At 41.7% G+C, this 26,201-nt stretch overlaps 2 long non-coding RNA genes across 4 annotated transcripts in view; one reads left to right on the top strand and one right to left on the bottom strand.

Moving 5' to 3' along the window:
* Positions 1-654: 654 nt before the first annotated feature.
* LOC128342364 (uncharacterized) lies at positions 655-22,832 on the bottom strand. 3 transcript variants are annotated; one of them, XR_008314933.1, is made up of 6 exons: positions 22,780-22,832; positions 20,586-20,701; positions 11,581-11,733; positions 11,353-11,461; positions 1,720-1,997; positions 655-987 (listed from the first exon to the last, which is right to left on the bottom strand). It is a non-coding gene; the product is annotated as an uncharacterized LOC128342364 (long non-coding RNA). The 3 variants fall into 3 exon arrangements; XR_008314934.1 differs by having other exon boundaries at positions 11,353-11,458; positions 11,553-11,733; XR_008314935.1 differs by lacking the exons at positions 20,586-20,701; positions 22,780-22,832 and adding an exon at positions 14,525-14,570.
* A 143-nt stretch (positions 22,833-22,975) lies between these two features.
* LOC128342366 (uncharacterized) overlaps positions 22,976-26,201 on the top strand; it is a 142,288-nt gene continuing 139,062 nt past the window's right edge. Inside the window, exon 1 of the long non-coding RNA XR_008314936.1 lies at positions 22,976-23,268. This is a non-coding gene — a long non-coding RNA (uncharacterized LOC128342366). The remainder of the gene's footprint in view (positions 23,269-26,201) is intronic.

The following is a 26,201-nucleotide window of genomic DNA, read 5'->3' on the forward strand; positions in this document are numbered from 1 at the left end:
CACTCTGGCTGCAGTCTTGGCTTGCTTCTGGGCTGCTGCAGCTACTGCTGGTGTGGTAAGAGACTGCTTCGCAGACTGCTGTGTTTTTGTTCCCAATCCTCCCTTCTGCCTGTTTCTCTGCCCACCTCCCACCTTTCTCTCCCCTGTTTTAAACCTCCCCCCCCAGGTGTGACTGTGTGTGTGTGTGTGTTCTGCTGCTTTTATTCTTCCCCCCTCTAAGTGAGTGAGTGTCTGTCTGTCTCTCTCCCCCCCCTCCTCTGGGGCAGGGGGGCCCAGGCCCTTTGGCCTGAGGCCTCTCTCTAGCCCATTTCCCTAACCCAGTCCCCACTTCCCCCCACTTTTTTTATTTTGGTGGCTGCTGCTTTTAAATCGGTTGGCTGAGTTGAGATAGAAAGAGAGAGTCTTCCTCAGTTCAGCAGCCACTGACAGTTGTTTTTATTTTATTTTGTGTTCTTTGGGGGCGGGGCCCACACTTGTTTTCTCTGGATCAGGAGCTTTTCTTTGTTAATCATTTTCTTGCTGTGCTTAGCACACTGTCTTAGCACACCAGCAACTCTGTCATCCCCTTTCCTCCCCCACCACACTTCCCCATCCCCACAACCTTTTCCCCCACCAGGCTTTTTATTTATTTACTCAGTGTTTTTTTTAAAATATACTTTTTATTCAAGTTTCACAACACAAAAGGACAAACACAACTGTGGGCAGTCTATGCATATGGCAGTTCTTACAGCCTGAGAATGAGAAACTGTGTTTCCATTTGTTTGTAGACACCTGAAAGGGGAGTACAAATTGTGAGTGAAGAGCCTAGATCGTGGAGATTATTTTGAAGTGATTGTAACTCACTTTTGAAAACGATGGATGCATTTTTTGTAATTCTTCAAGTGAGTTCCAGATGTCAGAGGGCTTGGGTACTGACTTTACAAAGCTCCAAAAGAAAGCACAGGGATTTCATTGATTTTTGATCTTTTCTGAAAATCCTCAATTGTCCTGAACAAAAGATGTATCAACAGAATCTTCTGTTACATTTGTGAACCAACAATAGATTGTTTTTTTTAGTAACACAAAAATATTAAGCACAATTTCTCCCAAATAAATGACAATTCATAGCAGTGTCCCCAAGCTGTGGGATGTCAGGTAATTCAGAATTATACTGATGCCTCTATTATCATCTTTGGCCTCACAGGGAATCAATATATCTTTTCTTCTCTCTATAATACACTCTTCTAAAAGGGACAGTGTAAATTTGAGACTCTAAAACCTCAAATGACACAGGTTTAAATATCCCTTTTTGTGTTGCAGTTTGAAATGCAAACAATTTTTTTAGTTAACTTCAAAAAACTTAATTGCTGGTTATAAAGCACTATACAATTTTAATCTTTGTTACGATGGTCTAGAGCAGGCATCCCCAAACTGCGGCCCTCCAGATGTTGCTGAACTACAACTCCAACCATCCATAGACACAATTTTTTGTGGCTGGGTATGCTGGAAGTTGTAGTTCAGCAACATCTGGAGGGCCGCAGTTTGGGGATGCCTGGTCTAGAGAATGCTGTTCTCTGTTACCCCAACCACAACCCAGTCAGCTGCACAAAGTTATAGTGATAAAAGCTGGATTTTAAAAAGTAGCTTTGGGAGATATGAATTACTGGATTAGTTATGTCTGAGATTTATTCCACCCAGACCAATGAAGACACGAGTCATGGATTGGTAGTAAAAGGGTACCTGCTAGTCATCATCCATAAGCACTGCTTTCCTGTTTCTTTTCACTTCAGACCTTAAACTTGCTTCTGTGGTTATATAATCATCCTTAAACTTTAAGGCATCACAGAAGCTTCTAGAAGTCCATGCTGATTGTATATACTGTTTAACATTCATAAAGCAGTCCTTTTGTACAACATGGTGGGATTTCACATAATTTCTTCACTCATGCACATTGCCCAGGCCCCTATTTTTCTTCATAGCTGTCATGCAAGTCAGGGTTGGAGTTTGGTGTCATGTTTCTGGTAGGATACAAAGAAAGATACAAAGAAACTCACATGGCGACATGCGTTTTCTCTAAACTGTCTTATCTGAGATATGAGTAGGATCTACCACCTTAATTATCCACTCTTGCTTGAAACTTCATTTGGCCCTGTGTGTATGTGCGTTTTTCACAGTAAACAGTAGCCATGGGAGAGGAGGTGATCAGGATTGGGACTTTGTTACACAGGGAGGGATCTATCTATCTATCTATCTATCTATCTATCTATCTATCTATCTATCATATTTATACCCTGCCCAAACTTATGTCTCTGGGCAGCTAACAAAAGATTAAAAAGATTTAATCTTTTCCCACTGCAGTGCAGACCTAACAAGAACTGTACCCCTGCAGCTGCTATTAACCCCTGGAAGAAAGCTTCCAGTGGCACCAATGGGATTTTTGTCAGGGTGGCAGAATAACTGGAAGGATTAAATGCTCCCTTTCCAAATGCCAAATTCTCCATTCTGATCTGGTCACCCAAAGCTGCTATTTAATGTAAGAGAAACAAACATGCAGGACCAAACATAAAGTCTGTTCACACAAACAGCCCTACCCAGGCTTGCACAGTCCTACTTGGGGAGGGCTGCTTGTGTGGAGTGTTGGGATTGGGCCTGACCTTGGCATTGCCCTGTGGGGTAGCCCGAGTTTTCTACCCAGGCTAAAAGTCATGTAAGAGGATGCATGTGTGCCCTCTTACCCCAACACCTGGTCATGTGACAGCACTGGCCTGCGAACAGGCCTGCATCCCCGTTAGGGCTACCATAGAGGTTGGGGTAAGGAGTGTCCCAGCCTCTAGAATGCCTTCAGTGAACCGTGTATGCAGTACAATGCATTGTGGGCTTTCTGAAAGCTGGGCGTCCCCCCCCCCCAGCCTCTCTGTTACTGCACTGCTTGCCACAACAGTGCTCATCTGGGAGCATGGCACAGTAGGTGGGACGGCAATGGAGGCTGTGTAGGGGAAGGTAGGCACAATCCTACCTTCCCCATGGCCCTCCCCAGCCCTAGAAAATGAGACTGTGTGCACCATCTCATTGTATGTCATTTGCTCCTTGGTTATTCTTGGAAATTGTTGGTGCTCGCCCAAGAATTTCCTAGGTGCAACTTGTTTACCGCAGCCTCACTTTGGTTGAAACATGAGATAATTTGATTGGCTGTGGGCCAGGGAGGGTGGAGTTATGAAATCGTTGTTGCTCTTGCCCACCTGGCTTGGCAGTTGGCACTTTTGGGCATGGTGTGAGTTTCAGCTGGTCCTCCTTTTGGATGCAAGGTAGGCATTTTTTTGGCCTTCATCAAATTGTTGGGTTGTCTCTCTGGTAAGAGATAGCCTTCTATTACAACAGAGTGCACTGAGGCAAAACACAGTGGATTCTGCCCAGGCATACGTGTTTGCTGAGAGCAAAAGAAACTTGGAGCCAGTTCATAGTTTCAAATCAATATAAGGAGTCTTTATTGGAGAACTCCATTCTAGATAGGAAAGTGGAGAGAGAGAATCTCTAATCTAGCTAGCTAGCTGGATGCAAAGAGATGTTGTCTGCATCTCTGCACACTTGGTGCAGAGAGAGAGGTGAGCGTGTGTGATAGGGAGAAGAAGAAGGAAGAGAGTGAGAGAGAGGCAGGCAGGCAGGAAGTCCGTGAGAGTAGCAATCTACATATCAAAGGGATAGTGTCAGAGCAGTAGAGAGAAGGGATGACCAATGTCTTGACCTCTCTAGCCCTCTGACTTACTAATCTGTCCCCCTCTGTCATTGAGGCATGAGGCAGCACAGAGTCCTTCACTTCCAACACAAATTGGCTGATGATAGAGGTCATTTCTGTTTACCTCACACTAGGCTCCATAATTAGTTAGGTTCTTCTCTTGTCACAATGGCTGGTAAAGTGCAGAGTGGGAAAAATTAGAAGAGGTATGGGTGACACATTAAGGCATGCATTTGGCATGATAAGGAGATCCTATGCAATTCAGGTAATGCTAGGTAGGAGCTTTCTCTAGCCTGTTGGGGCATCACCAACCTTGAGGAGGGCAATGCAGTCAAACAACAAGATTGACTCGCTACCCGCTTCAGTGTGGAAACCAGGGACTTGTAATCCACAGTGTGAGTCCCAACCTAAATTGCGTAGGGAAAGAAACACATCCCGACTTCAAGCAGCAGCATGGCCCTTTCGCTGATTGCTGCCCCTCTTAGATAAACTAAGATCAAGACATCTGCAGAAAGCATCCCCCTCCCCAGCTGTCAAACTTGTGCATGCAGGCATATAAAACAATGCTGATACTGTTGCACAAAAGGGAGTTTATGCTAATACGTAAAATGGTTCAATCACTCTTGTGTGACACTGTGGCCACTATTTCTAATGGCTGTAGCATTGTGCAAGTGCAATTTTACATATTAGTGCAAGAGCACTCCTGCACAACAGTGCCAGCAGTATCACTCATGCTGTGCTGCACATCATGTCAGCCACAGTGTATTCTGTTAATTCTAACTTTTCCTGTATTTCCAAAATAAGTGAAGAGGTGCAGGGGAATGACACAAATGGGCTGTATTGGCTTCCTAATAATCCCAAACTAGACAGTTTTATGAGGGAAAAGTCCATTTCTTCTGCACACTGCCCTGTTCTGAAATGAGGCTTTGTGTCACCATAAAACTAAAGAAATGCCATCTTAAAACAGGTTTTAAAATACTGTACAGATTAAGAGGGGTGTGTGTGTGTATTTAAACATGCTTGGAATGTATTTTTGTAGAGCATTACACCAAATAATAAAGCAAACTTACCCTCTCTCTTTTGCATTCAAGCAGACTGATCTCTCTTTTTGATAGTTTATGTTTTAGGATTTTTTTCAAGTGTTTAGGCTCTTTGGTGTCTAATAACCTTTCCTCATAATGAATCCCTATGAGGATTCATTACACATTAAACACCTCAAAAATTCCTAAAATATAAATGGAGTACCCAGCAGCTTGTGGGTTGGGGAGTAGTTGGAACATGAGATGCCACTAATTCTCCACCTGCAAAGCAGTGGGGTCAAAATATACAGAAGAAATTAAGGTGTGTAATTCATTCATTCATTCATTCATTCGATTTCTATATCGCCCTTCCAAAAATGGCTCAGGGTGGTTTACACAGATAAATAATAAGTAAATAAGATGGATCCCTGTCCCCAAAGGGCTCACAATCTAAAAAAATTTTTTTAATGAAGATACAAAAGATATAAAATGAAGATACAAAAGAATCTAAACACTTCAAAAATACCTAAAAAATAAATTGAATACTCCAGTGTGTGTGGGGGGGTGGGGGTGTAGTTGAGACATGGCAGTTGACAGTTGGCACTGTCCAGTGATAATCCAACTGAACAGAAGAAAGAAAGGCGTATAATAATACCTACTTCACAGGGTTGTTGTGAGGAGAAACTTAAGTATGTAGTACACCGCTCTGGGCTCCTTGGAGGAAGAGCGGGATATAAATGAAATGAAATGAAATAAATAACCAATCAATCCTCATAGGGATTCTCATAGGAATCTTCATATGGAATCCTCATAGGGATTCATTATGAGGAAAAGTTATACACCAAAGTATCTGAACACCTGGAAAAATAATGACGCACATTTTGCTCCATAACTCCACTTCTATAAGAGCTAGAGCTTAGCTTTAAAAAAAATAAAGCTGGAGATCTGTGTTAAGGTTAAGATATGGCGACATCGAATCCCCATTATTTCATATGGTAGAAATGTTCAAAATCAGTAAAAAAAATAATTCATTAAAATCAACCAAGTGTCTCACTGCCTTGAAATCTGGATGGTAGGTGGCACCCATGGGGACCTACCTACCACCCAGATTAGGTGCCCCTAGGGCCTTCTTAAGCGGTCTGAATCAATCTGAATCTGAATGAAAGCAAAGTAAATACAAATCGAGTCTGTGGTGATTTGTGGGGGTGGGGTTAGATTTGGACACAAAATAAATCAGGGATGATTTGTTTGTGGCATAAATCAAATTTTAAAAAATCAATTTGTGCACATTCCTACAAGAAGTAAATATGCCCACACCCCGCTTTCTCTCCTTCCCATGCCTGCTGTGTTTTTATTGAAGAAGAACTGCAAGGACATGGTGAAAAACAAAATAATAATATTAATCAAGAATAACTTTAAAAGTGGCTCCTACCCCAAATATGAAGCCATGCCACCCATGGTTTAATACAATGGCCTCATGTGTTTTTAGTTTTGCAAACTTGTCTATGATGTTTCAAGTGTCCAGCTTCTTTCCATGCTAATTCTCAATGTATAGCAGAGCAAGGCCATTAAATCTATCCTCCCCCTTCACCCAGCCCACCACCAGTCACACATCTCTTCTCTGGTAATGTGGCTGTTTTTACTCTTTTCTCTCCTCCTCCTCTGCTTGTCTTGCCAGCTACCCCTCAAGCATGCAGGCAGGTTGACTGAACCTGAGTCTAGGTCCCAGGTCTAATGTTGCATCATATAATGGATTTTAAATCAAAAACCATGAAACCACTGGGAGAGATCATCAGGAGATCTGGTGTAAGATGTTATCAATATGCTGATGACACTCAAATCTATTTCTCCATGTCAGCTTCATCTGGAAATGGCCTAACTTCCGTAAAGGCCTGCCTGGAGTTGATAATGGGCTGGATGAGGGCTAACAAAGTCAAGCTGAATCCAAGCAAGACAGAGGTTGAAACATAGGAAACAGTTTAGATCTGCCTGTTCTGAATGGGTTTACACTCCCGCTGAAAGAATGGGTATGTAGTCTGGTAATATGTCTGCCTTCAAATCTCTTCTCAGTATCTCAGGTTGAGGCAATGGCCAGGAGTGCTTTCTGTTAGCTTAGACTGATATGCCATCCCTGGAGATAAACGATCTTAAAACACTGGTGCATATGCTGCCAACATCCAGGCTTTACTACTGCATTGTGCTCTTTATTGGACTGCCTTTGTACATAGTCCAGAAAATGCAATTAATGCAAAATGCAGCAGCAAGATTGGTCTCGGGGGTTACCTGAAGAGAACACATTACTCCTGTTCTAAAAGAACTACAGTGACTGCCAATAAGTTTGTGGCTGACTTACATAGTGCTGTTTTATTAGCTATAAAGTCCTGAATTGCTTGGGTTCAACGTATTTAAGAAAACACCTTCTTCTTCATGAACCTGTTCATCTATTAAAGCAATCAGGGGAGGCCCCGTTGCTATCTGCCCATTTAGTGGTGACCCCAAAACGAGCCGCCTCTAAGGTAGCTCCAGGACTTTGGAATGCACTCTCAAACAAAATTAGAGCTTTACCATCTCTAGCTGTTTTAAAGCAACATCTGAAAACATCAGGCTTTTAGTTTATAAGTTATAAAGTTTTAAAGTTGGCAAAGAGGCACCTTATAACGTGGTGATTCTCTTTATTTAGCAGGGGGAGAGTAACTGGCCCTATCCACCCCCAGCACAGTACCTCCAGTGACTGTTGCTGGTGTCTGTCTTATATTTCTTTTTAGAATGTGAGCCCTTTGGGGACAGGGAGCCATCTTATTTATGTATTATTTCTCTATGTAAACCACCCTGAGCCATTTTTGGATGGGCGGCATAGAAATCGAATGAATGAATGAATGAATGAATAAAATCTATTTTAAAAATTGTTTTAATTTGATTTAATGTTTTTAGTTGTTTGTGTTTTAAAATCACAAACCGGTCAGAGATTTGTGTATGGGGTGGTATGAAAATGTACTAAATAAATGTAAAAGTGTCAATAACTTGTGACTACACAAACATGAATCTTGTCCCTTTTATACTATTCTGAGATTTCATCCACATTTAGAAAGCATGCCTTCCTTTAAGTTTGGATGCAAAGTAATTCTGGGTTCCTAAAAAAAACACTTGTTCTTTTTTTAATGTATTACATTACTATGCTTATAAGCCTACATTATGCTCTTTTGTGTTCACTGTTGTTGACAAATAGTTTTGTATTTTTAAAATAAGAACTGTAGCACCTCAAATACCTTAAAGACATGTGGCAAATATTAATGTTTAAATCCTGATTACTGAACATCTGTTTTGAGTGTTAGCAATGATTTCTATGACTTCTGGATGTATTTGTTTTTTTTAAATTGGGACTTGCTGGCAGTGCAAGGTAAGTAGGTGAATAACCCCACCCCCACCTCCACCCCGCTGCTTGGCCCTAAGTTAAGTTCCCCACAGGTGGAAAACATATAGTACATTTTTTAATAATCTCATTTGGAAAGCATACAAAGAAAACATACATTTCCAGTTTCTCTCATTGAATTGCTTGGCTTATCTAATGGGGAAATGATTGAAAGGGTCTTTTTTAGTGTACCATCCTTGAGTCTCCATAAAAACTGTAGTTTAATTGGTTTCCTTTCTAAGTAATTAACTAGGAACCTCTAATCATTTGAGTGAAGTGTGTTTTGATTCATTAAGTATGCTATTATGGTTGTACCTTTTTATTACATTATTAAATACTAATATACTAGACAATATAGTTGCTTGTGCAGTGGGCAGAGCAGGACAGGAGCAGGCAAGCAGCCATGAGAAGAAGATGAGCATTTTATGATTGCATTTACTGGACTATCTACCTGGCCAGAGAGATTGTTATAATAGCTATAACCTTAATAATTTGTATTGTAAAAGCATTAAGAATGGCATGAGCCAATTCCTTCATCCTCTAATTTCTGCCCAAATAAAACACCTACCGGGCCATTATGAACAATACTGATTAAGAAGCTGGCCAGACCTGGCCCAAGTCCTCCTAACATCTGTGATGAGCCACTGCCCCCTTACAAAGTGCAGAGTGTGCCATGCACTAATCTGCCCCTGCCCAACTCCAATTTTCCAGTCCCTGTCGAAACCCATAGTATGCAAAGTGCACCATACACCAGTCCCCTCCACCCTACCCTACTTGATCTCTTTTCACACCTCCAATTGCTACTCAATCTTATTCCCCATCAATTCCCCTCTTCCGATTCTCCTTACCTGATAGATGGTAGTCTGCTCCTCATCCAAATGAAGCAGCAGGAAATGACTCATAAACACTTCTGTAACTCAGTAATGCTCTCTGCCTTTTGGAAAGGCATGGAGTGTGGGATGAGCAGGAGGGGGAAGAGTGTGGCATCAGCTGGGGCATGATGCCACCTGGGATTATCGGCTGGGTGAGGTGGTCAGAGGCAGTGAACCAGTGGAGGTGGCTGGTGGACTATTGTTTCCACCAGTCCTCTGCTTGAGGTGGTTGCCTCATCCAAGCCAATTGGCGGGCCAGCCACAAAGAGCCCTGCAGAGTCAAACTACAGTTTTATTTAGTCCAGCATCCTTTTTCCAAGAGCAATCAGTGAGTGGTTCTGGAAGCCTTGGAAGCAAGTCATGAAGGCAACTTTCCTACCACACTCCTTGCTGCCTAGCAACTGCTATTCAGAGACATACAATGGCAAAATCCAAGAACGCAGTCTAGGATTCTTGAATGTTACTACAGGTGAGATCTTTACACTCTTGGCTCTGAGTATGAATACAGCAACTTTATGTAACTCAAGACTCAAAATCCAGGATCCACCTGAATTTTCCAATATTAACCTTCAAAGCTACAACAGGCTGCCTGCAACCACTGAAGAGTGCATCATACAGCTGATTAATGAAAAACCGAAAACCTCTGAGTGCAAGAAAGAGAATGACAAGCTGATGGCTGCATTTCCCAAGAAGTTTCAAACATATTCATTATTCCTTGCAGATCATAAAGAAACTGTTCTCTCAAAGTTGTGATGCAGTTTATGATCAGACTTCAGTAGAATGAAGTTATTCTACAATTACATAACGGTTGAACAAGCTTTATCTACTTCGCTGTAAGATGGGGTGAGGGGGATTTAATTGGATCAGAATATTGTTTCATAATTTAACTGTTCAGTAGCTTTCCCCGAGGAAGAACATATATGTCCAGAACACATAGGAAAGCTTGGTAATATATTTTTACTCCAAACATTATTTTTGCCTTTCCCCTCATCATGTAAATCTGCCAGTTCCAATGAGACAACATAAAAGGAAAGTCACTGCCATGGGAGGATAGTACCAGGGGATGAATGAGGGTCTCTCTGACCCCATGGCCATATTTGCACATGAACTCATGCACATGGACTCCATTAAGTCCTTCCACTTTTCTAGGGGTGCCTCTTTCATCCCGGCAGTCATTAAACTTTTTATAGCAAAGGTATACCCCCAGCTATTGTATGGTGCTCAGCTTGGACCTTACGATAACTTTAATTCACTTGAAGTGGTTCAAACAAAGTTTTTAAGAGCTATTTTTCAAGTCCCATGCCATGTTGTGTCCCTAACAATGCCCTCAGAAGAGAGGTTGGGGTCACTACGCTAAAGCTGAGATACTGGCTGAGTTTAATCAAGTTCTGGCTGAAGTTGGTCTTTTTTCCTGTTGGTTTAGCTCCTTTAATATTAGTGGATAATTTTATATCGAAATGGAAAATGGCTTTAAAATCTAAGTTGCAATAACCCGGCACATCCCAGGAAGAACTCATCAGGCTGGGGTTCGACCAAGCCGTTCAGTTCTTTAAACAACGAGTCCTAGAAATAGAGTTGCAGAAAGAATCTGCAAACCCAGCTTTCAAAAATTAGACCTGCCGATTACCTAGATCACGTACTTATGCCCAAATATAGGAGCGTTTTGACTCTTGCCCGGCTCAATGTACTTCCTACCGTGGTCATAGAGGGAAAGTATAAGAGGCTACCTTACACAGCTCACCTCTGTCCTTGTGGTTCAGGCGATATTGAGACTACTGCCCATGTAATCCTGTATAGTGCTTTTTATAGGGATAGTCTCTCTAAGTTTATTCCCTCCTTGTTAATAAACTATCCTGGCCACACTGATGAATTTTATTTAGAGTTTTTGCTGCCTGATTTTAAAGAAACTATTTCGGTTTATGTGGCCAAGTTCTGTTTTATTGTTTGCTCATTCGAATGCTACTGTAAACTGTTGATTACATGCTAGTCTATGACCGAAATAAACTTTGATCTGATCTGGGTGCACATGATCTCTAAAGAACAGGAAGACATATTCTACCAGAAGCAACATGTGACCCCCTTGTCCAGTGTGGCTTGGAAGCTGAAACCTATCGGATCATGACTCAAAATATTGCTTCTGTATGGTTAATAAAGGTGCAAATGGGTTGTGTACCTCCATTTCTAACTGCCTTCTATTCTTACACATGGGAACTGAGAAAATAAACAAACTACATGGCTTAAAATTCTTGATATACATTGACATCCCTTTTCCTGTCTCCCAATTCAAAGAACATTGGCCAAACCAGCAATAAATTTGAGCTAGATGAGAAAACTACCTACCTCTGGTATTTCCTTCCTCTTTCTTTCTTTTTTAGAGCTGTTGTATCGTTCTTAAATCAGACCTATCACAGACACATGGGTGAGTCTGACCGAATTAGCTTTTTATCTACTAGTCAACATGAACAGAAAGAGAAGAAAGAGGATGAGAATTTATAATACTTCAATGTAAAAATTACTTTTCTACAAGTTACGCTGCTCACAAAAATACACCAGCTGACAGTTGTTTACTTGAGTTTAATTTCAAGTCCACAATTGGGTTTGAGTTCAAGCTTTCGACTCCTTCTCCTAGTTTTTCAGTCAGACTCTGTGCTTTTTCTTTAGGCTAAATTATTGACCCTCATAACCAATAATGTTTTTTCTTGAATGGTTAACATTGTATACCTAAATGAAGTAAAGAGAAAAAGAATAAACAGTTATAGTTAGTGTTAGGAAATTATCTAACAGTCTTACGATTCCTAGGAACAAACAACAATTTACAATATGCATTCAGTTATCATGAAGCCAAGATGAGGCACAAGAGGAATGAAAATCCTTTTTCTTTATGAAGAACATTAACTTCCTGCACTGCAGGGTGTTAAATGCAGCAGCAGATGCTCTTGCTGAGTGGCTGAGTGCTAACTTTTGCAGAAGCAGCAGTCAACACCTGCTTTTGTAAAATGATGGTTTGGCATATTCATAGCTCTGCTGGCAGTCCTACAACTCTAGGGGAAGATAAGGATGCCTGACACAGGGAAAACTATCTTGGATCAGATATACTGTAGTATCACATGAGGCAGGAGGGCCCAGAAGGCAAATTTCAACGGTATCAAAAAAAGAAAAAGAAAAAAAGATATACATTAACCTTCTTGCACAGCATATGTAACCCTTCTGCCCACAACACTGGCAGCAATGAATCCCACATGATGCCAACTCTCACCTGGAAACTCAGGACTCTGAATACAAATCAATATGAGTAACAGTCACTTGCAAGGCTATTAACACACTTTAGATGAAAAGCAAAAGGAGCTTTATTTGGAGTGAAACTGCAATAGTAGTTGTAGGCTATTTTTCATTGGATTGAAGTCTCTCAAGTTCATCCAAACCCTATAGACTCTAAGTTCTGAATCAGAGTTGCTGTCAGCACATGGCCCTCTTGGACAGTTACTGAGGGTCCAGTACCCCGTGGGGGTCCAGTGTTGATACCTGCCCAGCCTGACCGCTATGGAGAGCTGGCCCAGCCAACAAAGGGCAGTCACTAGCTGTATAGCCCCCTCACTCAGTCTGAGGTTTTTTCCCCCATTGTCAGTGGACTACAACCAGCAACAACAGCATTCTAGCCAGTGGCTGCTGCCTCGGGCATTGTGGGGAAAACATGGCCGGAAGGAGCCAGCTAGAATGCTGCTGTTGCTGCTGGCTCACTAAGAAGGAATATACAGGTGAAACTCGGAAAATTAGAATATCGTGCAAAAGTCCATTAATTTCAGTAATGCAAATTAAAAGGTGAAACTGATATATGAGACAGACGCATTACATGCAAAGCGAGATAAGTCAAGCCTTAATTTGTTATAATTGTGATGATCATGGCGTACAGCTCATGAAAACCCCAAATCCACAATCCCAGAAAATTAGAATATTACATGGAACCAAGAAGACAAGGATTGAAGAATAGAACAATATTGGACCTCTGAAAAGTATACAGTGTACTGTGCTTGATTGGCCAGCAAACTCGCCTGACCTGACCCCATAGAGAATCTATGGGGCATTGCCAAGAGAAGGATGAGAGACATGAGACCAAACAATGCAGAAGAGCTGAAGGCTGCTAATGAAGCATCCTGGTCTTCCATAATACCTCATCAGTGCCACAGGCTGATAGCATCCATGCCACGCCGCATTGAGGCAGTAATTGCTGCAAAAGGGGCCCAAACCAAGTACTGAATACATATGCATGCTTATACTTTTCAGAGGTCCGATATTGTTCTATTCTTCAATCCTTGTCTTCTTGGTTCCATGTAATATTCTAATTTTCTGAGATTGTGGATTTGGGGTTTTCATGAGCTGTACACCATGATCATCACAATTATAACAAATTAAGGCTTGACTTATCTCGCTTTGCATGTAATGCGTCTGTCTCATATATCAGTTTCACCTTTTAATTTGCATTACTGAAATTAATGGACTTTTGCACGATATTCTAATTTTCTGAGTTTCACCTGTAGAATAGGTCTCCAGCCATGGTAAGAGCAGAAAGACCCACTAGAAGTCACCTTGCCAAGGGCCCTCTCAAACCTGGAGTTGTCCCTGCTCTGGATACTTTGCTCAGCCCTTACGCACAGCTTGTTTTGTGTGCTTCTGGACTTTGTCTCTGGAGCTTAAGTACTGATTGATTTCTGTCTGTAGTTAGTTAGTAACAACCCTTCAACAGTTCTTGGCAGACATGAGCAACACAGGGCTTCTTCACATATTACATTAGTTTAGAATGATATACACTTCTTCTTTTTTATTTTTAAGCACTTCTATTAAGCTTTTCTGATAAAGAAAAAGATCTAAAGTGACTAGCAAACTATATTGGCTGACTGACATCATGACTACATTTCTCAACAGAAATCCCATTGAAATTAATAGGACAAATTAGTCATGACTAACTTGGCTTATTAATTTCAATAGGACATTTGCTGAGTAATTTAATCAGGATGTCAGCCATAAAAACAAATACAAAAAAGGCAGTCACTGAAATAAGGCAGGATGTCAGCCATTAGCCTGAATGTTTGAATGGGCTCTCTCAAATAACACTGCATAGATAGATAGATAGATAGATAGATAGATAGATAGATAGATAGATAATTTCCCTCTTAAATCAATCAGCCTTCTTCATAACTTGTAAACTCCACACATATGAATGTTTTGACATTATTTATATATTAGTACATTTATATACTGCTCCATACAAAAAAGGCCCTGGGCGGTTCACAATATTATTATTTTATTATTTATTCATTCATTCAATTTCTATATCACCCTTCCAAAAATGGATCAGGGCAGTTTACTCAGAGAAAAAATGAATGAATGAATGAGTGAATAAATAAATAAATAAATAAATATGGATCCCTGTCGCCAAAGGGCTCACAATCTATAAAGAAACACAAGATAGACACCAGCAACAGTCACTGGAAGAAGTAGAAAACAATAAAAATACCATTAAATATGCTGGGGATGGATAGGGCCAGTTACTCTCCCCCTGCTAAATAAAGAGAATCATCACATTAAAAGGTGCCTCTTTGCCAAGTTAGCAGGAGGACAGAAAACCAATTAAAACATGAACATAATTAAAACAATTTATAATACAATAAAATTCTAAAACTGAAGCTTTACAACTATAAACTAAAAGCCTGACTAAACAGGTATGTCTTCAGATCCTTTTAAAAAACATTCAGAGAAGGGGAAAACTCTAATTTTGTTAGGAGGCATGTTCCAGAGTCCTGGGGCAACTCTAGAAAAGACCTGGTTTTGAGTCGCCACCAATCAAGCTGGTGGCAACCACAACTGGACCTCCCCAGATGATCTTAACAGGTTGTGGGGTTGATGAAGATGAAGGCGCTCTCTTAAATGTGATATGAGGTCACTTTCATCAAGTGACTCTCCACATGTTTTCCGAGGTGGTATAGTTATATGAAGGACTGAAGCATGTACATGCTTGGTCAAACAGACACTCTATGTAAAATCAAACCTTCAATGTAAATCACACAAACTCCAGAAAGTACAATTATGAGGCAAAATAAAGAAGTAGAAAACAATAAAAATACCATTAAATATGCATTGACTGCTTGCTGAGAATTCAAAATAAGTAGGTTAATTTAGCAAAGGTTTGCTTATAATAACTGCCTGCGACATTTTCCCTGTGATTTCCCCATACAAAAAATGAATTAATTCTAATTTGTTTGGTTTAGTGATGCTAGAGACGTTCAAAATTGTGGGTTTAGGAAATTGATTCACCCTTTTCAGAATCTATTTAGGCCATCAGGGAAATTCATTTTCCAAATTTATTCATATCTGGGATACTCCCTCAGTTTTAGAGAAAGGAAATGAGGTGGATCAAGAAAGTACTTGAACCCCAATACACTCTCTGATACTGTTGAGCTTAAAATGGGAAGCAAACTTTAGAATGGACTCAGGAATAAATACTGTTGTAGACAACAGGCGGTAGCACTACCAGTAAAGGTAAAGTGTGCCGTCAAGTCGATTTTGACTCTTGGTGCTCACAGAGCCCTGTGGTTTTCTTTGGTAGAATACAAGCGGGGATTAGCATTGCCTCCTCCCGCGCAGTATGAAATGATGCCTTTCAGCATCTTCCTATATTGCTGCTGCCCGATATAGTACCAGCAGTGCTTCCACATTTATTCCCATTGTCGCAAATGGGGGAAACTGCAGTAATGCTAGTAGCCCTAATGCCGGTTCCCTAACGCAGTGCCATTGCTTCCAGGTCGGCTTCTGTTCTCGAACTGCATATCTGCATGTCAGTCAGTAAGTCTAGAACCTCTGTTCCAGTCTGGTGTTCCACTAGAGTAAACATGTCTGTGATAGCACAACAAGGTGTGTGGCCTGTGGCATGCCTCCTAGCATGTAGCAGAGCTATGCAGTCTTCTTCCACTAGTGCAGCTTTGCTCACTGCTCAAGCAAGTCTTCAGACCTCACTTTGGAGGGAAACCCTCTCAGAAAGCCAACAACAGAACAGGACAGAAAAGACTAGGGATGTGCGTTTCATTTCGGATACAAAACGTTTTGTGCACAAAACAGGCCATTTCGGCTGTTTTGTAGCCAAAACAAAACACCCAGTGCTCAAAACATAAAAATTTGTAGCCAAAACAAAACATCCCTGTTTTGTATACAAAATGTTTTGTTCTTTCGGCTGCTTTGGAACTCCATTTTGCAATTGCAAAAAGTCTTTCTCCTTCAGTCTCCATTTTGAGTTTTGACATCTGTTTGAATTTCCAGCCCTTCTAGCCCGCAGATTGGCCAGCGAAAGCACAGGCTGATCTGCTAGCAATTGCCTCCTTATTCCTTTTAAGCAAATTTAAGGGTAAAACTTACCCTCATTGGCTAGTGGGGCAGTGTGCATTTACCCTCATTGCCCAGTGGGGAAGTGTGCATTTCATTGTTGTTGTTTCACACTGTTGTGTGTAGATCAATTGCATTTTGGGTGGGGGGGGGAGTGGAAGTTCATGACCTTTGGAAATCTGCCTGATTTTTTCCAAAGCTCTGCTGTTGTTGATGTGTGATGTTGATGTTATTTGGGGTGGATTGGGGGCAGAAAGGGGGCTTTAGGGGCAGAAGAGTGGTTCAGGTGGTAGTGCCCCAATGGGTGCCTGCTGCCACCCAGATTCCAAAGGGATTGGGGAAAGGGCTGATTTTTAAAGAATTTCTGAAGTTGACATGTCTATGGGGCAGATTCGGGGCAGAAAGGGGGCCTGAGGAGCAAAACAGTGGGTTGGGTGGCAGTGCCCCAAGGGGTGCCTGCAAAAACTCAGATTCCAAAGGAATAGGGCAAAGGACCGATTTCTTAGGAATTGTTGAAGTTTATGCTTCTTTAAGTTTCCCCCCCAGGGAATAATGGAGGTTTCAGCAGACCCATAACTCCACCTGGGGGGCACTGGGGGGGACGGGAGCGAGTGGTGGTATAGTGCACATAGGGTGCCAACCACCCCCATGAGGTACTAACCCATGGGGTGCTGGGTTCTGTTGTTTCTGAGGTGTTCTGAGTGTAGATTCTCTGGTAGCATATGAGATTTTCACCGACAAACCATGAATCTACTCTCATATGCTACCAGAGAATCTGAATCTACTCTCAAAACATCTTAGAAACAGCAGAACCCAGTACCCCATGGGTTAGCAACCCATGGGGGTGGTTGGCACCTTATGTGCTCTACACCACCACTCGCCCTGGGCCACCCTAGTGCCCCCCAAGTGCATTTATGGGGCAGGAATTATGCAGGTCCATCATTCCCTATGGGGAAGAACTTTACAGATGTGCAAACTCCATTACATCTTTAAAAATCAGCCCTCTGCCCAATTCCTTTGAAATAATTCTGGCAGCTTCCTTGCCCCCACTGGGCACTACCACCCACCCTACTCTGCTCTGGGCCACCCCTTTCCCCTCAACATGAAGCTATACTTTTGCTGAGACCTCCATTCTTCCTTATGGGAAAAATCCTATACTTCAAAAATTCACCAAAAATCAGCCCTTTGCCCAATTCCTCTGAAATGTGGGTGGTAGTTTCCACCCATTGGGCACCCCACCGCCACCCACTAGTTTTCCCCCGGGGCCATTTTTTAAAATCCAAAACATTTAAGATTCGGGTTTTGCAATTTTGAACAAAGAACAAAATTGGGGTGTTTCGGATTGGCTGATTTCGAACAAAGAACAAAATGGGGGTGTTTCGGATTCGGGCCAAAAACACAACAGAAAAACAAAACAAAACCGCACAACCCTAGAAAAGACAAGATACAGAACCTTACTAAATAGTAAAGCATGGAACAACACCATCTATTGGCCAACAGTCATTAGACAAGCTATGGTCAATGGTTTATTCTGGAGCATTCCCATATATTTCAGTGAGAATTACTTGAAGGCCCATTCCACCTGGAATTTCTCCTGCACAAATCTCATGAGCATAAATAGGAGCTGTGGAAGTCCATTTCCTCTTATGTAATTATCAGCCATGAATATATTATGGGGCTTGTGCAAGAAAGTCCTCATAAAGCTTAGTCACAACACAACTGCCCTTTAAATCTCTCTCTCTCTCTCTCTCTCTCAGTCTTGGATGCTGTTCTTGCCTTGTACATTGGGCGGTATATTAAATCTTTTAATAAACAAACAAACAAACAAACAAACTTGAGGAAACACTGAACTATGGGGCACCTGTGCACTTCAAAGGCAGCATCGGGGCTGCTCAGAATGGGTACTTCCTCAAGCGGCACATTTTAGAAGATGGGGAATCTGGCGGAAGTGCTGCTTGAGCAACTGAACATTCTAAGCAGCTCGGACGCTGCCTTTGAAGTGGACAGCAGCACAGCATTATGTGTCTGTAATGCTGCACATCATGTTAGCTGTTAGAAATGTATTTCAGAGTGCTCTAAGATATTGATTCATTCATTTAATAGAATGTCACATATTTCTGAATGCTAATTACTAAATAGCAATAGCAATAGCACTTACATTTATATACCGCTCTATAGCTGGAAGCTCTCTAAGCGGTTTACAATGATTTAGCATATTGCGCCCCAACATTCTGGGTACTCATTTTACCGACCTCGGAAGGATGGAAGGCTGAGTCAACCTTGAGCCCCTGGTCAGGATCGAACTTGCAACCTTCTGGTTACAGGGCGGCGGTTTTACCACTGTGCCACCGGGGGCTCAAATGAAATTGTTAAAAAAAATTACACAGATCAGAAAATGGTTGGAAGAACAATTTTGTTGTTAGAAGATTTGCTCATAAGTAGCTTCTTCAATGAAGTAAAGGTGATAAATGCTTGTCAATAAATATGGAAAAAGAAAACAAATCTTATTTAATATGACTGATTAAAAATAATTTCAATAGGACAGAAGTCCTACTTAAATGCATAGGACAAGTTAGTCACAACAAATTTCTCCTATTCATTTCAATGGAATGCCTGTCGAATAATTCTGTAGGATCTCAACCAATGAGTACAGTGAGAATGATTTAACTGTCCAACTGGCAGGAAAAACTAGGATCTGTTTAATCAACATTTATTTATTTTTATTCTTCTTCTGCAGAGAGATAAATAAAGGAGAGCAGTTTATATTTCCACACTAATTTGGCTGCTTGTCTTTCTCCCCGCCCCCGACACTGCAAATATGCAACTGTATGCATGGTTGAGGTACCACATACCCATAAAATGTACAATTGCTGCATGGTACATGTATGTTCAAATCTACCCAGCATATCCAATCTATACTCGAGCAAAGGCAGAGATTTTGTGTCATCTTTGGCTCTCCCCTCCTTCTTTTCTTGGCATTTCCTGACAAGTATTTTGTGTGGTACTTGGAAAAGCCCAGAGGGGTGCCCTCAGGCTTCATCCACAGTGGTAGACAGGGTATTCTTCTGTGAATGGATGGAGTCAACCATCCTCAAATAACTCACTTCCATTATATGCTAGAAACTAAAAGTAATGCTAAATAAACTGCAAGGACACCCTTGGGAGCACAGTCATCTTGCAGCGTCACGACATCTGCTGCAGTGCTGAGGTAGAAACACTATTAAGCAAAATCCTTCTATCTATTGTGTGTTTGTTTGTTTTTCAGACAAAAAAATAAAGAAAGAATGAGGAAATTGTTTGATGGGCTGACAGATAAACACTAAATTATAATAGTGCATGGGGGTTATTATTAGAAAACCAATTTAGGTAATGGTTTGAAGGACGCCTGGTGCAAAATCCTTTACAATGTTCTTAGATGGCAGAAAGGAGGTGGACTCATAGGGGCCATTCACATAATCTTATCTGCAGGGTGGGCAGGGGGGCAGAAGGCTTCCCAGACCTTGCCTCTCCCCCAGATGATCCTTGTAAGTCTAGTGGGAGCATGCTCCATGCTCACACACTGTCAGCCCTGCTCCGTGCAGTGCAGAGCAGGGCAGATTGATCTGAGGCCTGGACTCGTTGTCCAAGCTTCCATGAATCCCACAATACAGCACATGACATGCATGCTGCATTGGGGAATCTGGGCACTTTAGGCGTCTGTCTCTGTGTGCAGCCAGGCTGAAAGTAGCCCGTGTTCACACACAAGCAGGTAGCTGGGGGCAAAGGAGTACTTGCTGCCTCAACCTTAGCCAGGCTTAAAAGCTGGGCTAGGTGGTGCTGACCCACTGGGATAAGGTCCAATCTTGGCAGTTCTCATGAAGAGCCTAACCCAGGCTGGGCATCCCTAGACTGGGTTAGGCTGAGTGTGATAGGGCTGTGCAAGACATTTCACATCAAACCAGGGTTGACATCAAGCCAGCCCGGTTCGGGTGGTCTGAGGTCATACTGGGCCAGCCCCCGGGGGGGGGGTGCCAGTCTGAGTTAGAACTGGGCAGCAGCCCCCGCCCCGCTCCGGTTCACGGAACTGTCTTGTGGGCCAACTCAAGGTGTATAGTTGTAAAGGGGGATCCAGCTAGGATTTCCCTTTACAAGAACAGAGGATTTCCTAGTCTTAAAAAACTTCCCTGTAACTTTAAAGCAGTGCCCCCCCCAATTTATTTTACCTTTAAAACAAAGCCCTCCTGCAGCTGCTCCGCAGACACACCTTATGTGTTTGTCCATTTAGATTGACAACTTGTGGACAGGCTCTGATTTTATGGTTGTACAGAACCTTTGCCCCCTTAATAGAAGGAAACAATATAATAAGGACTAATATAAGGGAAAATAATAGCAATAACAATAATTATTTTGCCCAAGCTTAGAAAATAAACTCTGTTAGTGCATGTAAAGTTTTGATGAGTATTCTTTTAACTATTGTCTTGTGACAAACATTTGTTACAAGATGTTCCAAAGTCCACATTTTTCCAAAGTCTAAAAAGTGCATGCAGCAAAAGAAGCAGGAGTGCAGCTGCTACATTCGAGACAAAAGTAGCACAGACACTTGCGCAGGGAGGTCATTTTTGCTGATCTCCTCTTTCCTCTGAAGCACTCTCTGGTCTCTGCCACCTAAAAATATATTCCTACGGGCTGTGCTGCTTTAATTTGGAACATAGCAGCTGTACACAACACTTCCTTTGCTGCATGCACACATCATTAGTCAGGATGTCGGTCCCTTTTTCTAAAAATTGAAATTTACTTTGAGTAAGCATGACACTCAAGATAGACATTTAAAAATCCTGTTTTCGTAAAAACCATAAACAGTAGAGAGAACTGATTTAAGAAAAGTGAAACATAATGTAGGAAAAAGGTTCTATGCATTTCCTTAATAGCACACTTTTTTAAAAAAGTGAAAGCACTCATGTATTTAGATATAAACTTCAGAGTGGTCCAGTGCAGAGAAGTTTTAAAATGTGAGTGTTCTTTCACTGAGCCAGTGGTGACTGGTGGTTCCAGGGAATTTGTGTATATGGGGGTGGGGGGGCAGGTGATGAGTGGAGCTACAGGTACTGAGAGGTGGAGCCAATTGTAGGCAGCTGTGGAGGTGAAGCCAGGACTGGATGGGTGCCTTAGCAATACCTGTAAAGTGTATATTTGTAGCTAAAGTGTGATCAAATAACAACACACACACAAACACACAAATCTCAATTGCTCATCAGCAATGACAAAGAAATATGAAAAAACCCTTCACTTGCTTTGTGTGTATCGCTTAGACAGTGATGAAAAAACATCACAGTAAAGTGATACATATTGGGGCAAAAAACCCCAACTTCACATTTACGTTGATTGGGTCTGAGCTGTCAGTGAATGACCAGGAGAGGGATCTTGGGGTTGTGGTGGACAGCTCATTGAAGTGGCAGCTTCAACAATGTGCGGTAGCTGTGGAAAAGGCCAGTTCCATGCTTGAAATAACTAGGAAGGGGATTGAAAATAAAACTGCTAATATTATAATGCCCTTATACAAAACTGTGGGGTGGCCATATTTGGAGTACTGCGTACAATTCTGGTCACCATATTTTAAGAATGACATTGTAGAACTGGAAAACATGCAGAAGAGGGCAATCAAGATGATAACGGGCCTAGAGCACTTCCTTTCAAGGCAAGGCTACAAGACCTGGGGCTTTAGTTTAGAAAAAAGCTGACAGAGGGGAGACATGACAGAGGTCTATAAAGCCATGTATGGTGTGGAGAAGGATGACAGAAAGAAGTTTTTCTCCCTTTCTCATAACACAAGTACCATGGGTCATCCCATGAAACTGATAGCCAAAAAATATAGGACTGACAAAAGGAAGTATAGTTTCACACAACACATATCTAATGTATGAAATTCTCTTTCACAAGATGTGGTGACAGCCAATAGCCTGGATGGCTTTAAGAAGGGTTTAGATAAATTCATGGAGGACAAATCTATCAATGGCTACTAGTCTGAGGGCGATTGCCACCTCTAGCATCAGCGGCAAGATGCCTCTAAATACTAGTTGCAGGGGAGCAACAGCAGGTGAGAGGGCATGCCCTCAACTCTTGCCTGTGGGCTTCCCAGAGGCATCTATTGGGCCACTGTGCAAAACAGCTTGCTGGACTAGATAACCTTGAGCCTGATCCAGCAGGGCTCTCTCTCTCTCTCTCTCTGTGTATAGATTGAAAGGTGTATTGATCCAGCAGGGCTGTTCTTATGCAATGTCATCCAGTGGGGCTTTTCTGAGTGGTGTGGGGCTTAATGTTTTGCATACAGATCAGATCAAAGAACAAGGGAGAGAAATCAGAGGTTGCATTCTTCCCCTCAAAACAAACACAAAGAAGCCAGCAAAAGATAAGACTTACCGACAGTCAGCCAGCCTACCTGCTCTCTAACCAAAATTGTAATTGGATTCTTCTGATTAGCTAAAAGAAAAAGACTCCCCCACCCTCTGGGCACTTTGATTGGCTGCCTGAAGAGTCAATCAGCCTTGCCTCTCTGATTGGTTTATAGGGCGCTTCCTAGGTCTGCTCATTTTGTGAAAACAAAAGTGAGCATGCTTATTTGCTCCTGCCTTATTAGTATTAATATTTTAAGAGATCTGGGGCTATTCATTTGTTCTTTGCTACCATTGCACACCTCACAACTCTTAAAGCAACAGAAGGCTTCAGGCAAGAGCAGCAGGGAACAACAGAGGGAGGCAGTAGGTACATAAAATGGAGGCAGAGACAACATGGCTGAAATTTAAGATCTATGGATGTGGAAAGGATGTAAATGAGCTTCTTCATCCTCTACTGCCCACAGCAGCCTTGCAAGCTGTCCAAAAGCTGCTCCTGAGGACTCTCAGGAATGAGGTGAGAATTCTTTCCCCAAACTCCATATATATGGAATTAGAATTAAAGGATTATATAACTGGATGTAATATGTGATATGTATTTGTATTCATGTTTACTATACTAAGTGGATATTACCAATCAAAAAAGGTACTTCAAAAGAATAAGTCACCGAGTAATGTATCACAAGCAGATGGCAGGTATCTTATATTTATGAGAGCTCGTCTTGAGGCAAGCATGACTTGTCCCCTTAGCTAAGCAGGGTCTGCCCTGGTTGCATATGAATGGGAGACTTGATGTGTGAGCACAGTAAGATATTCCCCTTTTAGGGGATGGAGCCACTGCCAGTTTGTGTAGACAATCTTGAGCTAGATGGAGCAATGGTCTGACTCAGTATATGGCAGCTTCCTATGTGCCTATGTTCCTATTTCCTCCATATATAAAAATATTATAAATTTTATATGTGTGTGTGTGTGTGTATTTATATGAAAAATTAAATCCACGAGAGCCAGCGTGGTGTAGTGGTTAGAGTGCTGGACTAGGACCGGGGGGACCCGAGTTCAAATCCCCATTCAGCCATGATTCTAGCTGGGTGACTCTGGGCCAGTCACTTCAATCTCAGCCTAACCTACTTCACAGGGTTGTTGTGAGGAGAAACTCAAGTATGTAGTACACGACTCTGGGCTCCTTGGTGGAAGAGCGGGATATAAATGTTAAAAAAAATTAATAAAATAAAATAAATCATTCTGAGAGCTTTTGAATTAATGTTAACAGGTTCATTTAAACATGTTAGATGCTGCATAATGGAGAGTTTGTAAGACAATTATGACAGGGATGGTCTGTCTTTGTGCTAAGCCAATTAGTACAATTGGGACTCAGTTTAATAATAAACAATGACAGCAGCTAGAGGAATAAAAATCAAAGCCAGATTATTGCAGCAGTTTCAATTATATTTTTTTTCTTTTTGCCAAGTGGACTCCCTTAGCTCTGTTTTTTAATCCTCAGTCGGTAATCGTTCGGAGGAAACTGTTAAGAGTTCTTGTTGCCTGATCATATACATGGCATTAAAATGTGACAATTTCAATTGTTTTTTCAGATAGCATTTGAAATAACTTGAAATCCTTCATGAGATCATTCAATTAAAAAAAAATTCACCCAGAAGAGTGGAGAGCAGTCAGACTAGAGTAGCTAACCCCAGCCCTTGCCCTAATACTAGGCTGAGCCTGCCAGCTAGGAAAGCCCAGAACCAGAGATCCCAGACATGTCACATTTGGAGCTTGAGTGCCCGCCACCTCCCTCCCCAATAAGCCAACCTCTTCCTTGGCTTTGAGAGAACAAACTTGTTCCCTGAGAGCCAGGAGCTCTTTTCACCAAGTGCACACTCACAACTTTTCGCTCCTTGGTCTCCATCACAGCTTTAAGAAAAAGTGTAAAATCTTGGCTTTTTGCCCAGGCATTTATTTGATTCTCTGCTGCTGCTCTTTATAGTTTTTATTGCTTTTATACTTTTGTTTTAAATTTTTTAATCAGATTTGTTTAATATTTTTCCCCCACTTAATATTTTAATTGTGTCTTTTTTACAATCTTGTGTTAATTTATTTATTTTTTTGCTGTAAACCACCTTGGGATTGCTTTAATGAAAGGTGGTATATAAATTTAACAACAAAACAAACAAACAAACAAACTTCGGCTTCTCAAGGAGATAGTCATACATGTGACACTCCGTGCAATACACTGGTAAACTCCCCCTATTCTGCTGGCAGTTTACCTTCATAACTAGTTGTGGTTGTTTTTTAGCTATCTAGAATATATAGAGCTTGTTTACTTGAAAACTAGGTCTTAGCTGCAGTTGTCAGCTAATTAAATATTTTAAGCTCTGTCAAGAAAATTATCTTCCAATAGTCCAAGAAAATTACAACAGTGTGGTAGTACTCACTTTCTTCTTCAATTTTAACTGAAACTGCCCTGTCAAAAACAAACTCCTACCCAGTCTGAGATAAAACCCGTGGAAAGACTAGCCCTAACAAACATGCCTTGTCCTTTCCCCCTTGCTTTCTTGTAGATTTGTTTGTTTGTTTGTTAATCATATTTTTATACCATCTGATATATACATCTCTAGGCAGTGTACAAAATTTAAACAATATTTAAAATTCAGCACAGATTAAAATACACAAAACATAACAGTAGCATAAAACTGTCAGCAATCTGGCCACCTGGAAGAGAAGTCCGGTAGATAGTCCACAATACAACTGGGCTGCAGAAGCGAAACACGGTTCGGGAATAGTTCTCTTTATCTGGCTTGGGCTGAAAGCTGTCGACATGAGGGTTGACAAACGTCTTCCAGTGGCTAACCAAAAGCTGCTGACATGCTTTATAGTCCAAGCTGATAACTCTCAGCTGGCAGGGATTCAAGGCTTATCAGTCCTCTGCAAGAGGTATTTACTTCTCCTGATAGTTTCCAGCTGTGTTCTTCATCTTGTGACACGCCTCTGTTGTGTAGTCAGTGGTGGTTGCCTGCATTGCTCATTTTCTGATTTGTCCGTCACTGTCTCTGCTGCCTCAGACTGCTGTGCATGCTCTGAAACATCAGCCAGACCTTCCTCAGCCATCTCTTGGGAACTGACAGCCGGGCTCTGCCCCACAGGCACCCCTGCATCAGCTGAAAGGCTGTCAGCTTCCCCTCATCCTCGCTATCTGAGAGCGAGGGCGTGACAGAAACAGAAATAAAAACAGTAGCATAAAACAATTATTAAAATTAATTATAATTAAAAGCCTGTGAGAACAGGCGAGTCTTGAGGGTCTTCCTGAAAACAAAAAGAGAAGGAGATGCTCTCATTTCAGCAGGGAGCATATTCCAAAGCCCTGGGGCAGACAGAGAAAGCCCAATCCTGGGTCGCCACCGAATGAGTCAGTGGCTACCGTAACCAGACCTCTCCAGAAGATTGTAACAGGTG

Source organism: Hemicordylus capensis, chromosome 2 (genome assembly GCF_027244095.1).
Source record: "Hemicordylus capensis ecotype Gifberg chromosome 2, rHemCap1.1.pri, whole genome shotgun sequence".
In the NCBI taxonomy this organism is placed as follows: Eukaryota; Metazoa; Chordata; class Lepidosauria; order Squamata; family Cordylidae; genus Hemicordylus; species Hemicordylus capensis.